The 25,161-nt window shown below is 40.3% G+C and overlaps 1 protein-coding gene and 1 long non-coding RNA gene across 3 annotated transcripts in view; one reads left to right on the top strand and one right to left on the bottom strand.

Annotated features, from left to right (window-relative positions):
• LOC122973373 overlaps nt 1–25,161 on the top strand; it is a 121,713-nt gene that overhangs the window by 25,430 nt on the left and 71,122 nt on the right. The window lies entirely within an intron of this gene.
• LOC122973375 lies at nt 9,441–13,200 on the bottom strand. 2 transcript variants are annotated; one of them, XR_006400004.1, is made up of 3 exons: nt 12,681–13,200; nt 12,421–12,574; nt 9,441–11,054 (listed from the first exon to the last, which is right to left on the bottom strand). It is a non-coding gene; the product is annotated as an uncharacterized LOC122973375 (long non-coding RNA). The 2 variants fall into 2 exon arrangements; XR_006400005.1 differs by having other exon boundaries at nt 12,421–12,568.

Genomic DNA, 25,161 nt, shown 5'->3' with positions numbered 1-25,161 from the left:
TCTGCAAAACAGCTGGAGAAGAGTGGGGAGTAGGAGTGAAGGAAGACAGTTGGGGATGTCTATTTCTGCTTGCTACTCATTGGTAACACCACAGTAACTCCTTAATTGAAATGGAAGTTGAATTTTGTCTAGTTAGCTGACTAAGAGATCAAGAACATTAAACAACACATGGCCATGTGCTTTCAATTTCATGTACTTTTAAAGGCTGCTGATTGTTTATATTTTTCTTATTGTTAACAAATCTCATATGCAGAGCCAAACCATGACCGCCATCTTTGGGGTGAAAGCACATGTCACCCAGTGGAACGGTGTGTCTCACTGATGTGTATTTAATAGTTTTTGGACAACAATGGAGGTCCACGGCTACAGAAGAATAAGATACGTCAGACTTTGGATACACACATAATACTTGTAAGTAGGATCAATTCATTGTTGGTTTGACTCTGCTAATGAGATTTGCTGACAATAAGAACAATAACCCTAACCTTTATGATGATGAAAGCTGTATATTTTAATTACACTGTGTATGTAAAGCCCAACTGAGGACAAGAGTTGAAAATTAGCAATAGCTATAAACTGTCTGAACAGCACATCAGTTTCATGCTCTGTATTGAAACTATGTTAAATTGCATTGTTCTTATCAAATAAAATAAAAAGAAAGAACGAACATAGAAAATTGGCAGATATATCCTTTAACTTATCCTTTAAGTTTTATATCATCAATGGGAAATTTAAACTTGGACAAAGGATATGACCAATCATCCTTTCATTTAGAGTAAGTTGGTGGATTTGTTATAAATGTACATGTTCCCTTTTCCCTAAAAAAAACTAAACTTAATTAAAATAAATTTCCATTTTATTACAACATGTTTTAAAAGGTGTTGACAGTAAAAAATAAGGTGATAGTAAAATCATCATCAGTCATTTGCAAAAAAGTGATTTGGGGCTCTTTACATTCAAAATATAATACACAAAGCCTAGTGTGACATATAAATGACTTTATTTGACTAAAAGAAAGAGCTCAATTTTATAATTTCATTGACATGTTCAGGTTTGTCGGTGGTGTCTGAATAATTAGGTAATTTTCTGATTTCCTGACTTCCATTTCAGGCTTGTAGAAGGAACAGATGCTGCTTACCAATTTCTTTATGCAAAGTAGATTAACTTTGGCACCTTGCAAATCACTGGGTTTATTCATGAGTGAAAAATCTGCACAACTGATAAACCGGAGCAGCTCTTACTGCTTTGATCATGTAAAAAAAAAAAAAAACTCCAAAAATATATATATACATATGATTCGGCCACTTTGTGCATTATGTATTTTTCTGTGAATGCATCTGTCCTCCTCCACATTTCCTCCAGACAATGTTTACGTTCACACATCCGATAACACTACTCTCATGACAAAACCCAGGAGATACCCAGGCTATAACGGAATAAAAACCCGGCAGTGCTGGCTTAGGGGGGACTCAGACATAATCCTACTATTAGCCAAGACAGGATTCCAATCAGAGCTCTACAACAACAGTTTTCCCCGCTCTTCCACTCTTTCACCAGCAAAACACAGGATTAAGAGGTGACAAGTAACCTCCTACCCCCCCAATATGGGATCAGTGAAAATACAAAAGTGGTTTCAAAACAGGTGTCAGTGACATCATCAAGTCACAAGCACATAAAATGCCAAATAAATCTCTTGTCTTTATATTCTTGGAAAAAATATTGACAACATAGTGTCATAACAGGATCTCACAGTGCGAGAGTACAATACATAGAACTGGCTCAATGGTCAGCTGGCAATATGGACAGTATAACTTTGAGTATGTGTGTAGAGATACAGCATGTATTTGTATTTGGACTAACACATACTGTATCTTAAGGTGCAGATTGTTTCCATTCATCCGTTTTATGCACATTTTCAATTTTGCATGAAAGTTGTGCACTCAGCTAAGATGGACTGAAAAAGATGGATGCAATAAGGGCTGATGGAGACTTTTTTTGGAGTGAGCTACACCTTGAAGTTTCAGTATTTGCGTCAGCTTCATTTAAGGTAGATTAATGTCATGCTGCCACTCACAATACATGTCTCTACTTCACCAGGAAGCCCCAAAAATAAAGAGCAATCCACACTAGCTGCTCTATGAGGCTGTACTTTGAACTAAATGCTACCATAAGCACGCTAACATGTCCACAATGACGATGCTAATGTTTTGATGTTTAAAGATCCCCCCGAGACATGTATTAAGACATATATATATATTTATACATACATACATATATATATAATACTCTGTGTGTCTGATATGGTTTTTCCACAAAATCATATAGTATAAGTATAATTACAACTTTAAAATCCTTAAATTGGCATTTACTCCTTATCTCTCATTAAAAGTTTCAGAATCTATCAATATACAAATATATTTCACTTCAGAAGTTAAACAGCTGGACACAAGGTGTCTCCTACTTCAAACATCCAACTGATGGAACAAGAAAAAAGTGTTTTTGACGAGAGGGGAACTTTCATGTTCACCATCTTAGTTTAGTGTGTTAGCATGCAAACATTTTCTAATCAACACCAGACACAAAGTAGTACAACGGAGGCTGATGGGAATGTTATTTGTTTTTGCAGGTCATAAACTAAAGTATGGGACAAATTAAAAAATGTGACGGAGTTAGATGAAAACCACCCATCAAATGTCCTGCACTAAATTTGTGGCAATTCATCCAGTTATTGTCAAGACATTTCACTCAAAACCACAAATGACAACCTGCTGATGGCACTAGATGAAAAGTCAGAAGACCACCAAAGCCAGTAGGCTTCATTCTCAGTTTCTTTATAATATATTTCAGTCTGGACCAAAGATGACTGACGTTGTCATCTCATCAGTAGAGCCACGCCACTGGCATGGATTAAAAACAGAGGGAGTATATATGTAACCACAGCATCCTATTTTTGAGACAGACAAGAGCCCTTGTTGCATGTCACCCATCTGTCTGTCACCGTAGCAGCTGATAAAAACACTTCAGGGTTCAGGGATCAGATGGCACAAATTCATCCATTAAAAAACAAAAATACAAATGGCATCTTAAAGCAATGACATACAGCACCAGTCAAAAGTTTGGACACACTTGAAAGTATGTCTAAACTTTTGACTGGTGTTGTATGCCATGATGTATCAGAGTTACTGGTGCTCAATTAATAACGTAGTCTTGTCCCATCATGTTGAATATTTTCACACATAAAAATTTGTTAAAACTTGTCTAACATTTTAATGGAGACATTTTTTTCAACAGCAACACATTTAGTCTCCATGTACTTTTTGCTGCTGATGTATTCTTGACAACACTGAACACCACAGTACTTGCTCACTCATCTTTATTCAGATTATCAGCCAAATATCTTGAAGCCAAAATATAAAGTATTAAAGGTTTGAAGCCAAAATCTAACAGACTTTTGCACAACATGTAAAAAATCTCCTCCTACTCCTCTTCTTGCTAACATCCCTCAAAGTGTGAATCCTCCACCACAACAAGCACCAGCCAAGACACTGTAGTTATATTTGGTCACTGGGAGGGTGAGATGCAATTCAGCTTCCTTTGTGCCAAACCAAAGCCTAGGTGAGGACCGCAGAGTTATTTTCGGCTATTTGTGGCCACATCAACCGGGGCACTTTTCATCGCTCAGCAATTAGCAGTTTTGTCTGTGCTCCCACTTTGACCTTTTGGTGCGTAATTGATTTGAATCTATGTTTTCTTTCTTTCAAGTGGGTGAGACTGAAGGTGTAATGATTGCAATGCAGACTTTAACACATGAATACACAACACATGCATGTACTGAATGTGCGCAAACACTTACACAAAGCATACAGCCATGCAAGCACACACACACACACACACAACATACATACAAATGTGCAGAGTATGCATGTGTGTGTACAAACAGGAACACCCGCAGTGAGAAAAGCATTTGATTGAACTGTTATGTTCAGCTCTTACAGACTATTTAAATGTAAATTTGGACTTGAGAAGGAGCTGAAGCTTGTTAGTTTAACACAGAAGTTTACCTCCCGTAGAAACTCTTGCACATAACGCTCAGCTAATAAATAGGATCATTCGATTGCTGCCAAAATGTCCATCTCCACTCAATCTGCTGATCTTGCTGTAGTCATGAATATTCACCAGTATTACACATTACTCATTATTAGGCTGCTGCCCAAATATCATAAATGTGCACATGAATACACACATACTGTATGTGTCCACAGTGCAGAGGTTTTATTGTGTGTTATAATGATCTCTTGTGGAGAGAAAGTCACGGGGTGGTCATTCCTTCTCCTCTCTCTGAACACCTCTAACTACCATCATATTCAAGGTATTATATTGGGCACAGCTTTATAGCACCCAAGACAAAAGTGAGCTATTCTGAACCCCTTGAAACTTAATAGCAAACATGCATGTGCTTACATTTTCAAAAAGGCTTACACCAGAGGCATGATCAACAAGGGAATGTGGATTATGAGTGTAATTAATAGAGGGTGCTTTCCATATCCCTGCGGATGCATAAATTACGTAACACTCTTCAAGTTGAATAGGAGTTTTTTTCACAGAAGACGTTCTGACTTGTCATAGTGGGAAAAGCACAGGTGGAAATAATAAAATGAATGATGGCTGAATTCCATTTAGCTGCTTCAGTTTCAGGGTCACAGTATTGTGCGTGCTGGCTCACTGTCACACTGTCATGGCTTCCCGGGACACTTGAATAGAACTGAGCCATGGTTAATGAGATTAGTAACACCTGTGCTTGGTAACACTTTGAGTTTGGCGGCCTCGTTCTTTCCATCATAACACCCAAACACCTGTATGTGTGAGTGCAGAGCCTTTAAAGTCCAACTGAAATTAAACTGCCTTTTTTGTGTATTCCAGATTACACATCTGCTCTGTAAATCACTTGTCCTTTGATGTCCTTTGAGAAAAAATTTAAAACTAAAAGGGAGAATTTTATATTTTCTATTCTTTGATTTCACAATAGCGCCCTCTAGTTTTGCTTTAGTTCAATGAAATACCATCCCACCATCTGCTTACATAGGTGGAGTCCTTATTAAGATAAAGCAAATCAAATCTTGAATGAAGTAATAATGTAGCATTGTTTTGTTTTTGATTTGTCTTTCACCGTTTGAACTGTCGCTCTCCAGAGCAGACGGTCACACTGAGCCTGATAGCATCCTGCTACACAGCCACAGACTCTGAATAACAACCAACGGCGCTGGAATGAGTTTTTTAAGTGGGGGTACATCCAGCTTTGGATGACATACTTGTCATGATCAGACCGACGCTATTTCAGCCATATCTCTAATGCAGCCTATCTCACCTCGTAAATGGTCATAGTTTAGTAATTAATGTTATACAACAGTGTTTGCACTGCAATGTGTCTCAAGAATAAAACATGAGACGCTACTTTCGCTGAAAAGAAAGTTGGAAAAGAGACTATGATAAGCCCTGGTAACCCAACATGTCATTCATTAAAAAGGATAGATAGAATATGGAGTTACGACAGACCAGTCTGATGTGTGTAGAGGTGTTGTTCTGCAGAGGCCTGGTGTCGTTGTCAGCCAATTTAATGAAGGTAAACCCAGTGAACTGCCGTGCGTAACGGCACTGCGCTCTGGCGTGGCACCTCTCAGAGGCTGCAGATTTATTAACCATATCAGTCCTGCTGCCTTCAGATGCTGCAGGGATTTAATGAACTGAAGGAGAAACTTTTCATACAGCAGTAAAGCAGCTGTGGACAACAGATACTGTAAGAATCACTCACATTCATTTACAAATCAATACAGATGCTTTAATCACATCAAATTTTATTTTCTGTGCTGATTTTGGTTGGAGAATGTTTAATTGAAATAACTTATTTATATTTCAAGCATTAATCTCTTATTGTAGCACATTTACAAGTATTTATTGATAAAATCACCAAGTGGCAGTGGAGTCACTTTGCTCCAGAAACAGACATAGTTCTGAGACATTTAAGACCCATTTTCCACAAAAACACCAAGAACTCGCTTTGCACAGCCTATTTGTGCTTCTCCTCCCAGCAGTTCACCGTGCATGCAGCACTGGGCACCACAATACCGCACAGACGGGTAAAGCAAATTTCAAGGTAAGGAAAATACCAAACTGTGCGTGTGCTGCTTGCGCTGGTCATTGCACTATCACGAAAAATAGGGCCCAATGTTGTATTTGGTGGTCAAATTATTTAAACTAGTCTGAACTGGCAGCAATAATAGGCGACTCACGGTCCTCTGACAGTGTTCTGATTATGACTGGATTTAAAGGTCTGGCTTAGATGTTACCACTTTATTACCATAACACCTGAAAGTGGGGGGACAAAAGTCTCCCCCCTATTCTGGTGCAAATGACAACAACCCACAATAGCTTTTCCTGCTAATCTCTCCTTCTAACTTACAAACATGAGCACACATCTTGTCCTGCGCCTTAGCTTGTTGAGTAAGCCACCAAACATTCAAAAGTGTACAACTAACGTCAGTTAACAGCTAACATCAGATAGCGAGCTAGATAGATGCTCAGCTAAACCTGCAAACGTCACTTAGGCCCAGTTAGATGCTTGTTTGGTTGTTGCTCTTCAAAATCCCTGTTAGCAGACACACTGTCTGTTCATAACGTGTGGCTACAGCAGTTTGTTTACTTTGTCTTTGTTCTGTACAGTGTAACACCAGCAGCCTGCTTACTAATGTCGATCAAATAAATGTCCGACATGTCCCCCTCCAGCTGGCTGGGAGAAAAAGAAGCATTTCTGATATTTCCAAAGAGACCCTTTTCTTTATTCTAATAATACAAAACTACTAACAATACATTTTAAAAACATATTGACATAATTTTTGCCTGCAAAGAGGATGTGAGTCAAGTTGGACTTTACACAGCTTAAACTGTAGAGGTATTATTATTATTAAAGGAGCTTATGGGTGATAAAATTGTTTCCATGACAGGGTCACAAGTCATTAACTCTGTACCTCTTTTCATGACAGGAATTCCTGTGTGTCCTTAAGCACATCACTGGAAAAACAGATGATTTGCCAGCATGGCTATAGCCTCAGATAGATACAGTGGATGATGCTATCAATCTCATGTTCAATGCATGCTGAGATGGCCCTGGCACCTAAAACTCCATTCTTTACAGATGCCAAAACAAGTACTTGGCATTCATGCTATATTTCTACACTATGAGTTTGTATAGGCCACTACACTTATGTTAGAAAGCTGTTAACGTTCCACCTGCTTGCATTACATAGGAGTTTTAACTGCATGACATCCACGACAGCAGTGCTAATTGGTCTTGGTCTGCTGTATTTCTTTTTGCAGTCTAAGTGGCCGCGTTGTGCTGCGAAATTGTTACGCCAGTGAGCTGGGTGAAGCTTGTTCATGATTGTGAAAGTGACACAGAGAGGGGAAGGCTAGCTTCCTCTATTTCCTCATTAGATCACACTTTACCAAGATGCTCTGCAGAGTGGACAGACTTCCCTTTTTTTTCTCTATGTTCCTGAGATCAGTCTCAAGAGTTTAGGGATGTGTGTGTGTGTATATTAGTGTGAAACAGTGCTTGTTCAAAAAGTAGCAAGGAAGTGGCAAACTGACTTAAACATAACAAAAGAGTGTGTGTGTGTGTGTGTGAGGCAACCACCAGGAAATGTAGCATAAATAATGTAAAATGTAGTTGCTGTTTCTCACTCCACAATTGAAACTGTCAGGCTGCGAAGCGTAGGCATGACAGTAATGGCTACATCTTCTAGTGCAGAAATAAAAACACAAAGCTTTCTGCTGAGTCCTTCATTAACCAGTTTTCTTTAACTAGCAGCACAAAAAAATCCTGTAATTGCATAGAATATTTTTATTCTATATAAGAGATAAACTATTGCATTCAACTGCTTATTAATCAATCTATAGAGTCTGGATGCAAAAGTCAGGTCAGCCTATAGCTAAATGATGTTTCATGTTTCCCGTCATATCATCCTCTGCAGCAGCTCTCAAACAATTGAGGGAAAATACTTTCATCATATGTTGCATTATTTACGTGCAAAATGGCATCAGAAATATGGCTGCTTTAACATGTCATATCCAGTAAAGGCTCAGACTTGCTTATATTTACTTCAGGAAAAGCAGTCACGCAAATACAGGTATTGTGTGCAAAATATGGAGAGAGATACAGTAAAAGGATGTTGCCAAAAAAAAGGACAAGTAATTAGGAGCAGCACATGGGGGTTAAATTATAAACACACGCATGGAGAAAGCGACAGATGGAAAGCGACAGTTCAAACAGTGAAAGACAAATCATCCATAATATATAAGGATCCATATCGTCACAACTTTCTGTTCTGTTGAGCGAGCAGATCCTGTCACATGCCTCGTGATTTCGAAAATCTAGTCTTGTGGAAACTGAAAGTGTGATCCCCTGACGTTCCTGCCATCATGCTGACAAAAACAAAACAGCTTGTTGGACCTGAAAAGTGGAAGAAATGGTGTGTCTTTGAATGTTCACTGAAAAAAAAAAAAAAAAAACACCAACAAATTAACCTAAAACTCTCCAGCATTTGCTTTATCTTTCTCCCAGCTTAGTGGAGATCTAACAGAGCAGAACCATGACAGCAGCATGGCCATAACCTATTGTCACATTAATCTAATGATGACAGGCAGCCTACTAACTCTGCGTTCTTGTCTCATGGGATTAATATGATGTCAGGACAGGAAATATGACCCTCCATCTGGTGATAATTAGTCATGTCAGCTGCTGTAAGCATGACTTTTAGAAAGAAAAAGTCCAGGTTTATTGGTGCTAAAATCTCCCATAGAAGTTTTGTTAGAGACATAAAAAGCCGTCAAACAATGCAGTATGAAGCATGAGGACTGCACATATTTAGAGAATGAATTATATCCATGCTCCATAATCAGTATTTGCACTACTCTTTCTGTATGCTGTATGAATGTGACTTGGATACAAAACCAGCTATTGTTTTATAGACAATGAATGAAGAGATGACAATTGAGCTGCAAGGTACAACTGTAAGACCTTGAATGAATGGAATTTCTTTTTTAAACTTTCATTTAACTATTAAGGTCTCTTTGAGGTCAGTCACCTCTTCTGCAACGGACACCTGGTCAAGAGGATCACATAAAAACCTCCAGACAAAACTAAATCAAAATCAAACCATCCTGAAAGCAAAAATAAAAATACTAGTGGCTAAAATGAGCTAAGAACAGAGAGCATTACTAACACAATCACTTACTACAAACTTTACAACTGTGTTGAGATATCAGATTCTTCAATTTAAGTAGACTCACAGGTCAGCCTCTAAACACTTCAATCATAGAGACTGAGGACAATCTCCCAGGTGTCGTTGTTAAAACTGGGTGGAAACAATTCAATTTTTCTGCATTACAGAACCAATCCAAAGTCTTTAGGGTGGCCCTTCATACTGGGGCGGTGACATGCAGTTCACTACAGAGGAGAATGGGAGGGAAAGCATCATGTCCGTTAAGGCGTGTCCTTGACAAAATATAAGGGATGTAGGTTTGTTAGTGGCTGTTCTCGCTGCTGTTCAAGCAGCTACCGTAGACTTATGTACGAGGAGATCTCTGAGGTCTGGTATTGCGAGACTACAATTTATGATAAAGTAAATATGCTAGCATTGCTAATATTAACTGTTAACCTTGAAATATTATCAGATTATGCTAACATGTTAGCAAACAGTTGCAAACAAACACAGAGCAACATTAGCATTTATTTAGAGATGTCTTTACGGCCACCTGAGAAATAGAAGCCCAAAATTCATTCTCATTTTAGCTCTGTTTTGGTCTTTAGCTGCTAAATACTCCACTTTGTTTACCAGATAGTCTTTAACTGTCTATCATTTGGAGCTAGGCAAGTAGTGTACAGTGAGTTTTTAGAGCTTTTCTTCTGAAAACTGCTGTCCCTGGTGTTGCATTCATGCTGATTCATGTTAAATACATGTAGCACACTATACTGCCATTAAGCCAATTTAATCTGAGTGAATCGTCCTTGAATCATTGCTTGAGCTGAGGAGAAATAAAACATGATTGAATCTTTCACTCGCAGGGCTGATGAAAGAAAGTAAGCTGTTTAAATTGTGACATACAGTATATCAAAGGTGCGTAGATGTATTTCTGCATTGACAGGTTTTTTCTTCAGGTATCTCCTTCCATGTTTGTCCTGCTAATGTGACAGATGTGGCAACAGAAGCCTTCTGCACTGACGCGTTTGAGAGGATATCGCCCCACCACCATACATCCTTTGTGTGACAGCTGCTTGCAAATCATCCTATGTATGTGTGTACAGGTAGCTACAGTAGAGCATTTTTACCAATAAACAGACAAAAGAACAGGGGGGGAGGGAGAGGGAGAAAGAACACCACTGGAGTCCATCATGCTTGAGCTCCCTCCTGTCATTTCTCATCCGGCAGTAAAACAGTTTCTTTTTGTCTCTTTCTAGTGCTGCTGTCGCTTAGTTAAAACACAAAAGCAGTATTTATAGTTGTTGTACGTTCTCTTTTGGATCCAAGTCTCTGCTTGGGAATTGAGGTTAAATAATATGGGTCACAGTTTTGTCAAAACATGAGATAAACCCTACTGTTTTTCAAAAATAAAAATAAAACTTGTTGCAAGGAATGATGGAAGGTAGCTTGGAATTAATGTTCTATGGGTTTAAAAATGAATAATCTCCTTAATTACAACTCTTTTCCAGTCCAGATGGATGGATAGATATGTGGTGATAGAGGTGGTGTGTGAGAGAGATCAACTTGGTTTATGAGATGGCTGTGAGAGGCAACCAGATAATATGAATTCAACTCACGGCCAATCACATGGGGGTGATAGATGTGGTCATGTGTGTGGTTTTGTGTGTGTGTATTGCTCTTGATGTTCTGTCTCATAATTTCCCTCTACCCATCTGTAAACATCCCTGTACACGTCTCTGCTCCACAATCCACCGGTTGAAGAGCCCGAACAGATGAAGCTTCTGATTGATATGAAACCTGCAGGAATTCAAATGAGTGTCAAAGGTCATAATAACAGGAATCACAGTGTATATCATTTCTCGCTTCAAGCATGCGGAGAGCTTTACGCTAAATCCCTACAAATTCTGATTATGAAAAAAAGATTATACAGAGCTTTTATTCTGTATGTATCTCTCGGTGTGCATTTTTAATATAGTGCATGTTCATAAAATTCTTTCACATCCTTGGACAGATGTGTCTGTTAAAGTTTGGCCTTTTACTGGCCACAGTTCCCATCCTATGCATCTGAAACTGTGGCAATTGCTGAATGCTAAAAGGTACAGTATATATATGTCCCACCACATATTTGGGTTATCATTTCCTGTGAACATTTTTCCATATTTGTCAGATAAATATGACATTTTTGCAGTACATTCTGGGTCCATTTTTTTAAGTTATCCCTCTTTGCATTCACAATAATGTCAACAAGTCTTTATAAATGTATTGTTAACAGTTTTATTATATATTGTGTATTATTAAAATGAAAAAGGTCTTTGGGGAAATATCAGAAATGCTCCTTTTTGTCTTAGCCAGCTTGGGGAGGGGAAGCGGGGGAGCAAGGTTTGTTTGATTGACGTTAGCTAGCAGGCTACCATACAGAACAAAGATAAAGTAAACAAACTGCTACAAGTCATAGACAGACAGAGTGTCGCCAACAGGGATTTTGAAAAGCAATGACCAAACCAGCATCTAATGGGTCTGAAGTGATATTTGCAGGTACGTTTACATGCTGTCTAATATGCTGCAGCTGAGCAGCTCACTATCTAGCTGCTAACTGACGTTAGCGGTGCATTTTCCCCCAGTTTGTTTGGTGGCTCGTTCAACAAGCTAAGGTGCAGAACAAGTGCAAGGTGTTTATGTTTTGAAATTTGAAAAGGACACTAACAGGAAAGCTAATGTGGGTTGCTGTTCAGCGTCTGTGGCTCTTGTGTTGTGTAGCAGGATGCTATCAGGCTCAGTGTGACCGGCTGTTCTGCCTATGATAGAACAATAGCCTATGCTACATTTTGATTAGATTAGATTTGATTTGCTCCAACTACATAGGTGGATGATGTAAAGGTATTTAATCAAAATAATGTAAAACTTCTGGACACCATTATAAAATGAAATTTAAAAACCTACATTTATCTCTTTTGGTTGATGATTTTTTTTCCCCAAAGGAGAACACAGGACAAGTGATTTACAGAGCAGATATGTATGCTTTAGTAGACAAAAACATGCAGTCTTTGAAATGTTTTAAACGTTCAATGTGTCAGAATATCTATTTCAGTTTTTACCACCAAGCCTTATGGCACTGTATGTATCCTCAAAGTCTAAAAAAACACACGCAAATGCATTCTCTTACCATATTTTTCATAAATGTTTTTCGGAGGTCTTCTTCTCCTTAAGTTCCACTTTGCTGCCTTTTACAGCTCAATACCACCACCAACTGTTCATGTTGGAATTGCATCCTCATCTCAACATGTCGATACATTTCTCTCAAAATCTTAAATCTGAATCTCATGGTGAGAAGAAAAACAATAGAAGCAGAAGCTTAACTAACCTTAACAACATTATTGAAACATTTTAAAATTAAAACATGTAAAATGAAAGTCAGACGTTCACCTTTAGACAAGCTGCAGTGTGCGAGTACCTATAGCTTCAGGCTCAGGTGTGTACCTTTCCGGTAGCCCCAGGTAGACAAAGCCCTCTCTACGTATGTCAATCAGCCTCTTCATTTACTGAGGGAGAATGGTAAACAGAAGAAATGATGACTGTAGGGGATAGAGAAAGATTAAAAATGAGTATGAAAGGGAGTGTGCTTTGATGTAGCAGCACTTCAAAGATATCCTCGCCTCTAGGGTGCATGTCCCTCCACTGTAACTCGGCTCCTGTTCAAAACTGCCAGGAAGTCTTCCCCTTCTTTTCCTTCGCTTCTGCCTTTTCTTGTGTCCTCTGCTCCCACCCCCCCCTCCCCCTCACAAAGCTTCGACAAATTTTCCCTTCTTCTCATTGCGTGTAACATGCAGCAGCATCAGTGGAATGGCAGAAATGCTTGTGAAGTATGTCAGAGGGGATTGGGCTCTGATCCCCGGTCCTCCCGTTGCTGATCCTGGCTGGTTCTGTTCATCGGATTTAGTCCCCTCTGTACTATTCTGTAATTCATACAACATTCTCCTCAGTTATACACAAAACCTTAGTGAAGGAAGGGCTTTAAGTGTACATTTAGCTACATAAGTCTTGTTATGTAATGTACAGTATGTTGTATTTGCAGTAATTTTGAAACTGGTTGCTTTTTAATTGGTTGAAAACTCATAGGTATGCAAAGAAAGCTTTGCATCTGTGTGTAGTTACATATTTGTGCATCTGTGTGTTTGTGAACAAATTGCCCAGCCATTTCCCCATGGTGCATGTAAAAGTGACTCACAAATGGCAAATCTCTTGATTAATAATCTAGCTGCCTGATGTAGTAGGGATGATGTGTGTGTGCGTGTGTGTGTGGCACAGAATAATGCATGCCATCCTGTGATTGTAAATGATCAAAAGCCTTTTTTTCTTTTTTGATGAGAGGGATGCAGTGACAACTTTCGTTCCTGGAACGCTGAAAATTCCCAACAGTGGAGGCGTGAGGGCTTTGATCGGTTACGCTCCATTCCAAGAACTGCTAAATAATGGGGCTCATAAAACCGATATTTCCATGCGTTTAAATTTTTCACGTCTGTCTTTCTTGTGTCTTTTCTTTTCCCCCACGGTATCACTCACGCTGCACTGCCAGCATGACTACATATGCACTTTTTGTGCATGCATGTGCATATGAACATGAAATATTATTCTGAAAGCTCTTTATACAATCTATATGTCAAAGAGAGCACATCTTGTAACAGGCAACCTGATTGGCTCCAGATGCGGGAGCGAGGCTTGATTTCCACAGAGGATGCATTCTCATTACTTATCATTAAGACAGCACAGGCAATCCCCTCTTAATAACCCAACTCACACAGGTGGCATCTCAATTAAAAAGCCTCTAATTAAAGCTGGGGTGAGAGACTTTTGTCTCCCCCATCTGGCAGTGAGAATAATTACAAAAACACTGTTGACACGTGCTCACATCATAGGCTTCGTAGCCTACTCCGTCGCTACTGTTGTGGGTGTAAAACAGGGGATAAATTGTTTTGAGCGTCACACAACCCCTGCAAAATAACTCATTTCACTATCAGAATTTGATCCATTCGGTCCGATAACATTTGGAAAGTCTAAAAGAGCCGCATGGTTAAATTATTTTATCGCCACAAACACCCGATTTAAAAACTCTCTGTACTGTGAAATACAGTAAGGTTTTCCTGGCAGTGATAGGATCAATCAGCATTGTGTGAACTTGTATGGCAAGGCCTTGAATGTAAAGGATGTTCATTTATATGTAAAAGTTCCACACTGCAGGTTTAAAGTTCATATATCAGACTGCACAGGTGGGCCTGAGTCATTGCTGTCAAAGAGCACCACGGAGACACGGCAGAGCTTCGTTTCCAGCGAGAAGCTGGCTCTCACCTCCACACATCTATTAATGGGAATCCTTGACTGTTGGCTCACCTGTCTTTTGTAGCCGGGGAGGGGAGGTGTACCTCTGCTGCTGCACAATAGAGATGTAAAATGTCTCGCTGGCTGTCAGGCAGAGAGGGCTAATTGTAACGGAGAAGCAGATGGTGCACAAAAGCTTTGACAAAAAGGAGAGAACTGTTAAGCCAGGTTAAACTTTTTCTTTCCCCTGTTTGAGTTACCATTAAAGTGAAACAAAAAGTGAGGGAAAGTTGAGTGAGGTAGCTTCAGTCAGGCGAGAATCTTTTTGGTGGAGGGCCAGGTTTGGATTTTTTGAGAAAAGGCTGCTTGGCTCATTTACTGACTTTAGATATATGTTTGATGAATCTGAAAGTGAGGCTCTGGGAAGTGACTAGAACATTTTGAGAGCGAAGTGATGTAGAGGTGTCATCTGATGCAGCCAGCGAGTGAGTAAGATGGAAAAGCGAAGGAAGGAAGGATAGAAAAAAGGCTAGAAAGAAAAAAAATGGGCAGAAGAATGATCTGTGGGAGGCAGCACATCGAATGCTTCTTTCTGTCTTTGTGCTCCCATTCATTCAAGGCAGGACCACTGAGGCAGAATGCTAAGCTAATGAGCTCCCGCAGGATAGCGCCAGTTTGGCACACCGACAGATTACTCTCTACCAAATCTCTTATTACCAGCCGGCTTAGTGCAGCCCAGTCTAGCCTTAGCTTAGCTTAGCATAGCTTGCCAAATCCCCCGGCAAATCATAGGCCTTCTGAACTGTTAGCCCCAGTACGTTGAATTATATATAAATACATCTCTGCTCCCATCCTCTTTTTATATTAGCTCAGAATGTTAAATATTGCATAATTTCCATACATCATTCAACACTGGCCTAATGTGCTTTATATTACTGCACATACATTGTATATTGTGCTGCTGGTACCATTTGCAAAAAAAAAAAAAAAAGCAGAGGTACACAGCTTGAAAAATTTAATTGTCTTTTTAATCTAATTTTGCTTCTCTGCTTTATCGTCTGTCAAAGTATTAATCACACTCAGTACACCTGCCTCAGACACAAGCAAACACCACCCAAAACACGCATAGTTGCACACACACATGCAAACACACACACACAAACAAACAAAGTGGTACTTTAGATGACAGTGTATTTATAATTAACTGTACTTTGCTTCCAAAAACTAGTAGGAAGCAGATGGGGGAATATTAATCAGAGTGTGTTGCACTAGCAGATTAAAGGGAATTCAAAGATAAGAATGATACTGAGCTCATTTCAGCGTTTTAGTTACAAATATGAATAAAGATGCATTCAAAATACAACCTACATACACTCTTTTTTTTATTGCAACCCGTACCAATTGTTTAAAAATGCTCACTTTGTACAATATCTTTGGCATTGGATGCAAACTGTGAGTTGTGGCATCGTCCGATATGAACGTAATTACTACCATACTGAGCTGGAGAAATCACCTGCGCGCACATTTGCTTGCACTCAAATATCTTATTTGCACACTGATGAACTTCACTGGGTGTCACACCGCTAAGACCAGCGAGGAGCATCTGGAGTCATAAGGATGAGTTATGGAGGAGAGCAGAGTTGAATCGCAGGGCTGCTCTCAAATACAGCAAATGAAGATGGATTCCACGGGGACACAGTTGCGTGCCTGTGTGTGTGTGTGTGTGTGTGTGTGTGTGTGTGTGTGTGTGTGTGTGTCCAGTAGAGATGGAGATGAAAGTGAAATCCCCTTATGAACCTGCCAACATGATGGAGTGTGTTTGTATGTGTGTATAAACAGCGTTCATATGAACATGTTTATCGTATTGCACAGTGAAATTGTGGATTCTATGCATTCATTTGGTGTTTTTGCATTTGCTGTGTGTGTGTGTGTGTGTGTGCATACAGTATGTGTGTGTTCACCCTCTTTAAACCACATTTGTGTAAATCTCAAGGACTAAGGCGGACGATTGAGCCGCATTTGCCTCTGCCTGTGTAGTACGACAGGTTGAGGAGTCAGCCGTTGTTTTGCCTGAGAGTCATTTGGATTGAATTGATAAGAAGACCATTAGCTGCCGCTTCAGCCCGTTGCCATGACAATGTGTCTTCTGTGGAGAAAGGCATGGTGCCTCAGGTATCTCTCCTAAGAGAAGCCACTGTGTGCATATGTGTGTGGTGTCATAGGATTGTTTTATGTGTCTGTATGGATTAACTGGGATACTTTAAAATATTAGTGTTTACTAATGACACAATGTAATGCAAAGGGATAAATTCAATGATGCAATCTGATCATGTTGTCAAAGATTAAGTAGTCAACTGTTGACCGTGACCATTATTTTACAGCATTTGCCACTTTAAAAAAAAAAATCTTACATGTTTACTGTAACTAATATTGAAATTATGTTAATGTGTGCATTTATACTTTCCTATCTGCAACATCATGCACGTTTTTTCAGCTGATTCACTTTTTCCAACATCTGGACCTGCCACTCAAAGCATCTCCTGGGCGTAGGTAACATCTGTACATGCCACTAGACAACCAATTGGCTAAATGAACATCTGTCTGTCGTAATGTGCCGTATGATTGGCAGGTGGTGTGAGGGTAGGTTTACGCCTTGCATTTCAAAGCTCGCGTTGCTTTTAAATGGCTGCAGTGGAAGCTTAAAGGTCAGGGAAGCTTGTGACTCGAATGTTGCTCATTCTGCTGAATGGAGAATATGTATGAAACCTGTGTGGGAGGAAGTGAATAATCAACATATCGTAAATGTGCCCTTGAGCAATGCAAAGGGAGCCGCTTTTACATTGCATCTCTGTGGTTGGGCTGTGTGTGAGTGGAGTGTCTTGGTAACTGAAAATTGCGAGGTGAGGCTTACCTTGGAGAAAATGGATAAAGAAAGAACATTTTTCCTTTGGAAAGCATTAGATAGCAAACTAAAAGCCAGACTACTTGGTACCCTTGCTACAGATTCAGATTAAACATATGTCCGACCATGAGTGTCTGTAAGGACGTTGACAACACACCAGCAACCCACACTGGTGTTACATTTACCCCACAATCAAGCTTTTCTTCTTGGGTAGCAGGGTTTTCCATACTGCCTTCACCAGGGATTTCTTACCTCCTATCAGTAGTCACCCCTCCCCCCTGCTGATGAGAAGGCTCCTCGCTTCATCAGAGAAGGTGACAGATAGTTTGACAGAGAAGCAAACGTGACTGTTAAGTGTCACATGATTTTAGAGGAGCTAAATGTACAAGAACTGCAATGCTTAATGAGCAGACTGTGAGAGTATTCTCAGTTTCCAAGCTTTAATTAGGAGCCATGTCAGGGACATACATGCATTGCCACTGCTGTTGTTGCACATGCTCACACTGCCCTCACCAACACTTGAGTCTCTAACCACTGCGCAGCGTTAACTAGTCCCTATTATTTACTAGACTCACTACATTACACCTTCCCTCCTTTGAGTAACTAAAGATGCAAATAAATCAAATTTAGACAATGTAAAATAAAGCAAATACTAAACTAATGAACTCCTCTATAACAGGCCATTAAACAGGGCTGAACAATATTAACTCTTTTCATTGTGAACATTTTAAATTGCTTCATTGCTAACAGAGTGAGTTCTTTTCTTATTCAAAACAATAACATGGACCCCAACGAGGGTTTCCAGGTAGTCTACCGGTTGCCCACATAGATGCTGAGGATTATTCTGTCTCATTAGCATTCTACACATTAACTATGACGTCTTTCAAGTGAGATGGCTCTTGATGTGATGACAACAGCTGTTGTCTGTGTTGTTGTCCTTTTGTCTTATTGTTGTTGACCGCTGTCTGTTTCCACCTTGTTTGTCATGTCAGTTTCCTTTCCCTCCTCAAGCTCAGGCTGTGGAAGTGGCGGGGTCAGTAGCCACAGTTGCCATCTGTTCCCGTGAAGAACACCATCATTGGTGCGAATGAGGTAGGATCTTTAGGTGTTGCATTTGTGCAGAATAGTGGCAGTTGCAAGTTTGACAGCAACAGATTCACCTGGCTTGAGCAGAGGCAACAGGCAGCTGGAGTGACGTCTATCGTAGTGGTGATTATAGGCAGCTTTGGCTCTGGAGTCTGCTGCTTTCACCAGGGTGATGTCAGGCCACTGGGGAATAAGCTTTTCTTCGAGTGTGGGAATGGGAGTCTGTATCTGATGGCCTAGCATCAATTGGGCTGGACTATAACCTGTTGCCTGGGTGGGGGTAGCTCTATAGCTGAGCTTCAAAATGTGTTTAGCAGTTCTCACGGCTCTTTCAGCTGCACCATCTGACTGGGGATTTGGGGAATGTGGGCTTGTTGTGATATGGTGAAAGTCATAAGCCTTTGCAAAGTGTTGAAACTGATGCCCATTATCGGTCACCAGGATAGTGGGGCAACCCTACCTTGCAAAGATGATAATGAGGTGAGACCTCACTGTGAGGCCCATTGTGTCTGGCTGTGGCAGGCTAAATATATCTGGAGAAGTAATCGACTACCACAAGGTAGTTTCTTTTGTCCGTTTTACAGATATCAGCAGCCACTCTCTTGCAGGGTCTATCTGGCAAAGGGGTCGTTATGAACAGCTCTCTATTTTGAGCAGGTTTTGTTTGTGGTGTTCGATCCACTTTTGCCGGGCTATGCCGATGCCTGGACACCAGACGCTATGTTTGGCACACTCGCAGCACTTCATAATGCCCATGTGATGATCGTGAAGTCATTCCACTATCTCTGACCTCAGGCGTTTGAGAATGGCGATCGTGTTGCCATAGAGAAGCAAGTTGTGGCATGTTGTGAGAGAATCTTTCACTGTATAGTACGGCTTGATGCTGTCTGGCACTTTGGATGCATATTTTGTTCAGCCATTACTCACAAAATGCATCACCACCTGTAGCTTCAGGTCATCCTTTGTGTGCTTTTTAACTTCATCTAGACGTGAACTTGACATCATGAGCCGTGCTGCCTGTGTGGCTTCTTTTAGGGCCAGTATGTTGTCTGACAGTTCAGTTGTCTGCAGGTTTAGTGCTGCAGAAGGGTGTCTTGATAGTGTATCAGCTACTACAAGCAGTTTGCCAGAGACATACTCAACTTTTGTGGTGAATTTAATCTCAGGAGAAATCATTGACAACGAAGTGGCACTGCATCAATGTCCTTAACGATGAAAAGTGGGAGCAATGGCATATGGTCTGTTTGGTTAGTGAAGTTATTCAGGCTGTACAGGTATTTTTAGAACTTTTCACATACTCAGACCACAGCCAAGCACTCCTTTTCCATCTGTGCACATCTGCTTTTGGCATCTGTCAGGGTGCAAAAACAGTAGGCAACCGGCTGCAGTTGTCTATTGTGGTCCTGAAGGAGAACACCTCCCAACCCATAGCTGCTGGCATCGGCACTTATGATTGTGCGTTTGCTGACATCATGAAAAGATAGCATGGGTTCTTCTGTTCCTGCACTGGGCCCCACACCAATGCTTTGTCAGCCTTGAGCGGGTCGTTGAGTCGGTGTGTGACGTCTGAGCCATGTCGGGTACTTACATACATTGCTGCTGTTGTCATGCATGCTCACTTTGCCCGCAGACTACACTTGAGTCTCAAGCCACTGTGCAACATTAACTTGTTCCTGTTATTTACTAGACTTGTGACATTACAAGAACCATTTACAAATTGACCATTTGCTAAAGCTGGAGCTGTATGAAGATATATGAAGCTGTAGTAACATGATACTTGTATATAAAGAGCTTGGAGCGTGGTACTTTTTTTTTTTTAGCCTCTTTAGCCTCTGGTCTGCTCTTTACTTGGACTAACTAGCTATACAGTGTCTGCAATACATACATCAACAATGCTCTTTCTGTATTTGCAGATCTTCTACATGGATCATCAGCAGGTTATGATGCAGACTTTTTGCCTCAGTGTTTCAGCACAATACAAGCTATATAGCCATCAAGCACAAATTTAAGTCACTTGACAAAATTGAGTCAGCTGGGAAGATTAAAAAGTCAGCTGGGGATGGTGTTTTCAACTAATTTAGTTAGGTAGCTACAGCTGATAACAATCTGCTGGCAGCAGTTGTCATTTCAGGTGGAATAATAGACGCTTGTTGAAATGAGAAGCCTGCTTTTATCTACCTCTACCTGAAATCAAAGATCAGTTGTTTAAAAAACTACTATGAATTTCAAGTGGTATTCCACCTTTCTTATCATTGTAAACTGTTATCCGTGCCATGTGAGAATGGAAAGCCTGACAGGCTCAGCAACAGTAATCACGGGGGTACAGGTCATAGCAAATGGTAACCTACTTCACCTACATGTGCGTACTTAGTTGTCCAACACCCACCCACCCACACACACACACACTCTCTTTCCTTCTGTCCTGCTGTCCCTCCCTCCTCATTTTCTCTGTCATGCTCTGGTAACTTCTGGAGTGCCCTCAAATTAATCAGTGCTTTAATGGAAGCTGGTTAAATATTCAAATTCAATACTGAGTTGCTTAACATATCTTCAGCTGGCCTCTCTACTCTGCTCTGGGCTGAAAGCACTGGAGCACACACACATTAGCACATCTGACTGTACATTTCCACATGCATTGTAGTGCTGGAGGATTAAGCCAATGGAAATATATTGTCATCCATTGTCAGCTTAAATTATCGAATTACGAAACGCTTAAAGTACATGCAGCATACATATATGCTTCTATATATGAGCAACCAAATGAGCCTCATTCCATCTAGCTATACAGGACACGCTATATACAAACTGCAGTGGGTGATGGATATATATTGTGCAGTGCAGTATGTAGTAATTAATTTGTCCCTTTTTTCTCATTGCATTTGCAGCATTTCTGGAAACATTTTAATGTCAAAACAGATGTCAGCACACATTTCTTGTATCAAATTTGATCACCTTATCCATTTTTTTTTTTAAATAGGCAAGACATACAGCATTTCATTGATTTTTTTAATAGCAGATTGGGCATCACTGATATAGATGGCTAACAATGTAAGCAGAACACGATATAACGATGACTAATGTTAAAACGCAAGCATGTAGACACAACTGTGCGTGCACGCTGTTTACTCATTACTTATTAATATGTTGATACTGTGAAACTAATTTTCATTTGTGAGTGGTGCATGAACAACTTGCATAAATTCATATCTTCATTATTATATTTGCAACTTCTTTCTGTGCCTTGGGAATGTATGAATTATAACCCCTTTCAGTGGTACAGTCATTAGTGAAATCTCCAACTGGAGGAGTTTGGCTGGACTCTTTTCTAAGTCACAATAATGGACTCCACTGTCTCAGAGGGAATGTGCAAAGAATGTATCCCATCTTTTGTTATGCTTTGTGATCTGACATATAAATTTTTTGCCCACAATTGTTCAGTAAACACAAAACACAATAAAGAAACCACATATTATGACTCAAAATGTAATTTAATCTTAGGGTGACGAGAAATTTAGCTTCTGTGTTTGAAGATAGGTGAGAGTCATCAGGCCCTCTCTTAACTTAAATGCATTACTGAATTAAACGTACCCTGCAGAGTTGTGGAGCATTAAGTTTTGATGAGTGGGCCCCAGTTTTGTCTGCACCTCCTGCTTTACTAGCTCACTCATAAGGATACACATGTACATACACAAACGTGTGGGTGATATGATAAACAATCCTGCCAGTGGTTTCATGCTATTCCACTTGTTGGCAGGTTGGTGGCACCAAAAAACGTGAAGCAAAACACAAGAAAGAAGAATACTGCTAGCTTACTATAAACAATGCAGGTATGGAAATATGTTACAATTTGTTTTATGAGGAAGGAAATGCACATGTTTGTTAGACATGAAGGATACACATGGAGTCTCCAGAAGGCTCAGAAAGCCTCCTCATCAAATCCTCTGCATGTTTGTTTCACCCAATACTATGTCTGAACAACAATTTGATCTTTGAACCACATTTGTAGGTAGCTAAGGAAGTGCATCTTGGCTAATGCACCTGTCACAGAAAGAACGGTGAAGAAAACCTGCAGAAGAGAGCCTGTATAAGAAAAGCATTTCCTGGACAAACGTATAGGTTTCGTGCCTTTTCAGCAACATCTACCTCAACCGTCAGTGGCTCGGCCGACCCGACCGACCCGACCGACCCCTGCTGAAATGGCAGCGTCGGCGCCTGTGCTGGACTGTTTCTTAGTTTCTACCGCGATGTCAGCCGTCAGTCCTGGCACTCAGTCATTTGACGGGGGGTTGTGAGGGGAGCGCCTGTCAAATAAACCATGACCGCTGCAACCTGTCATGAGCCCTCCTCGCTTTTCCTCCGTTAAACGTTGTGCTGTGTTGAGAACCCTGTCACTCTGGGAGAGACTCCTACACACACTCACTCACACACACACACACACACACACACACACACACACACACACACACAGTAAAGTGAAAGTACAGCCTCAGCTAACAGCAGTCTGTCTGTTCTGATTGATGGGACTATCAGAAAATTCTGCCGATTACAGAGTGTGGCTGCATGTATGTACTCAAGCCTTTAGCATCATGATGTATGAGCAGTAATACCACCTATTTTCAAACTGAGCTTGACGTTTATTCTATTTAAAGATCCATTTACGCTCACACCATAAACAGGGCATAGTAAATACGCTAAAATTAGAAACGGATCCCTCTCATGTTACCAGACTGCTTCGCAATTATTCATTTGGCTCTGGACATTATCTCTGTAAAAATGGCCCATCTAAGCTCATGGCTGATACTAAATGAAGATCTGTAGGCATCTAAAAATAGCTTTGTGATACATAAGAAAAGTGTGTGTAAGCGTGTGGTATATGTGTGTGTGTGTGTGTGTGTGTGTGTGCAGTGAGGTTTCCGGTATCTGATAGAAGCCATTATCCGAAGCTCAAGACCTGCAAAGTAGATCTTGAATTTAATGATTGTAGGATATGGATAGACATAGGAGTCATTATAACCCCACCTGTCAGGGTGACCTTCCAGGGCTTAAAATTGGACGATACAGTCTAAAATAAATTAATTAATTTGAAATAATTCAATTTTAAGAATCCTGATGGTAATGCTGGATGTGGAGTTTTTTTTAATGAGAAAATTATAATTGTGGCAAGATTTGCAGAAAATGTGTGGCACTCAGTATAAGACAGACTACAGTGTGTCCTCCATAATTAGGCGTTTCAGTTATGTAAATTGAACATTTTTTTTAATGTGTCTAGTGTCTTGAAAGCCTATATGGATGCGAGACATTTAAAGGGAACATATCACACACATTTCTAGGTCTATATTTATATTCTAGGGCTCTACTGGAATATCTTTGCATGATTTACAGTTAAAAAAAAAAAAACTCCTTATTTATTTTATACTGGCTCTTTTATGCAGCCCCTCGGTTCAGCCTCTGTCTGAAACAGGCCGTTTTAGCTCCTGTCTCCTCAAGGCCTCCCTCCTAATGAGCCCACTCTGGTTACTTTCACCTCATGTCTTGGAGCTTTGACCATGTTTAACATAGACATCCGACATTATAACAGTATATAAATCAGTATAGAAAATCACAAAAAGTACGTTATGTCCCCTTTAAATAAACTAACCAGCGAATTAATAATAATTCATCACATCGTCATGCTATGGCCTTTCAAGTTTATAAATCTTGACCTTTAATTATAGCATCCCCATTGGGTCGATGTCACATCCCTAACAAGAGAACAAAATGGATGAAAAGAAGAGAGTGAGATGACATGGCAACAGAAGCAATAAGATGCTTTAAACGATACGGCTGCGAGTAACTTGTTCTCCTCTTTATCTAAAAAATGCATCACTAAAGCAAGACCGACGTCAACTCGCATTCAGTTCAGTGAATATCAATGAATAACGGATGTCTGGTGTAAAAAGCAGTTTCACTTTAAACTAAGTGAAATGGCAGAAAAATTATGGCCAGCCCTGCCATCAGCTGTCTAAAAAGCATCCAGTTTCTGCTGGGACTATGTGGAGTGCCTTTAAGTGCAGACATGAGGGCTCCAGACTGTAGATACGTGACGGTGACTGGTGATTTGACGACACAAAGCATGAAAGCACACCACGAGCAAGAGTGTGGTTTCTCTTTGTGACTTTGGTAATATGTGTGTGTCGTCCTCCTCCCAGAGGTATTTTGCTACAGTTTGTCTGATTGACTAACACACCCCAGGCAATTATAATATTTCCTTCATTGACTTTCAGAGAGTAGTGCCCATACAGTATGTCCTTTCCATCTCTTGGGGGGGGGGAAACCATCAGAGGGTGTGAAAAAGCCGGGTTCAGGGTGACCGCATGTAGCGTCTTGGGATATTGTATAAAAAGATGAAAAGGAGGCGTGTGTGTGTTTTGGTTCTTTGCTATCGTTGAAGATTAGGGATTCCAACGGCTGCTACTGTATGTTTGCCCTTGCATTTCTACTCTTCCCATTCACTCCTCTGCTCTTCATGGGACAGAGCTTGTGGTGACTTATCCTCAGTGAAAGCATGACAAATGGACAGGGAGTTGAATGTCCATTGTTGTGAAAAAAATAAACGCTCAGAAA

The sequence above is a fragment of the Thunnus albacares genome, chromosome 22, assembly GCF_914725855.1.
Source record: "Thunnus albacares chromosome 22, fThuAlb1.1, whole genome shotgun sequence".
Taxonomy (NCBI): Eukaryota; Metazoa; Chordata; class Actinopteri; order Scombriformes; family Scombridae; genus Thunnus; species Thunnus albacares.
The sequence above is the reverse complement of the archived record's forward strand: the minus strand, read 5'-3'. Positions and strand labels throughout refer to the sequence as shown.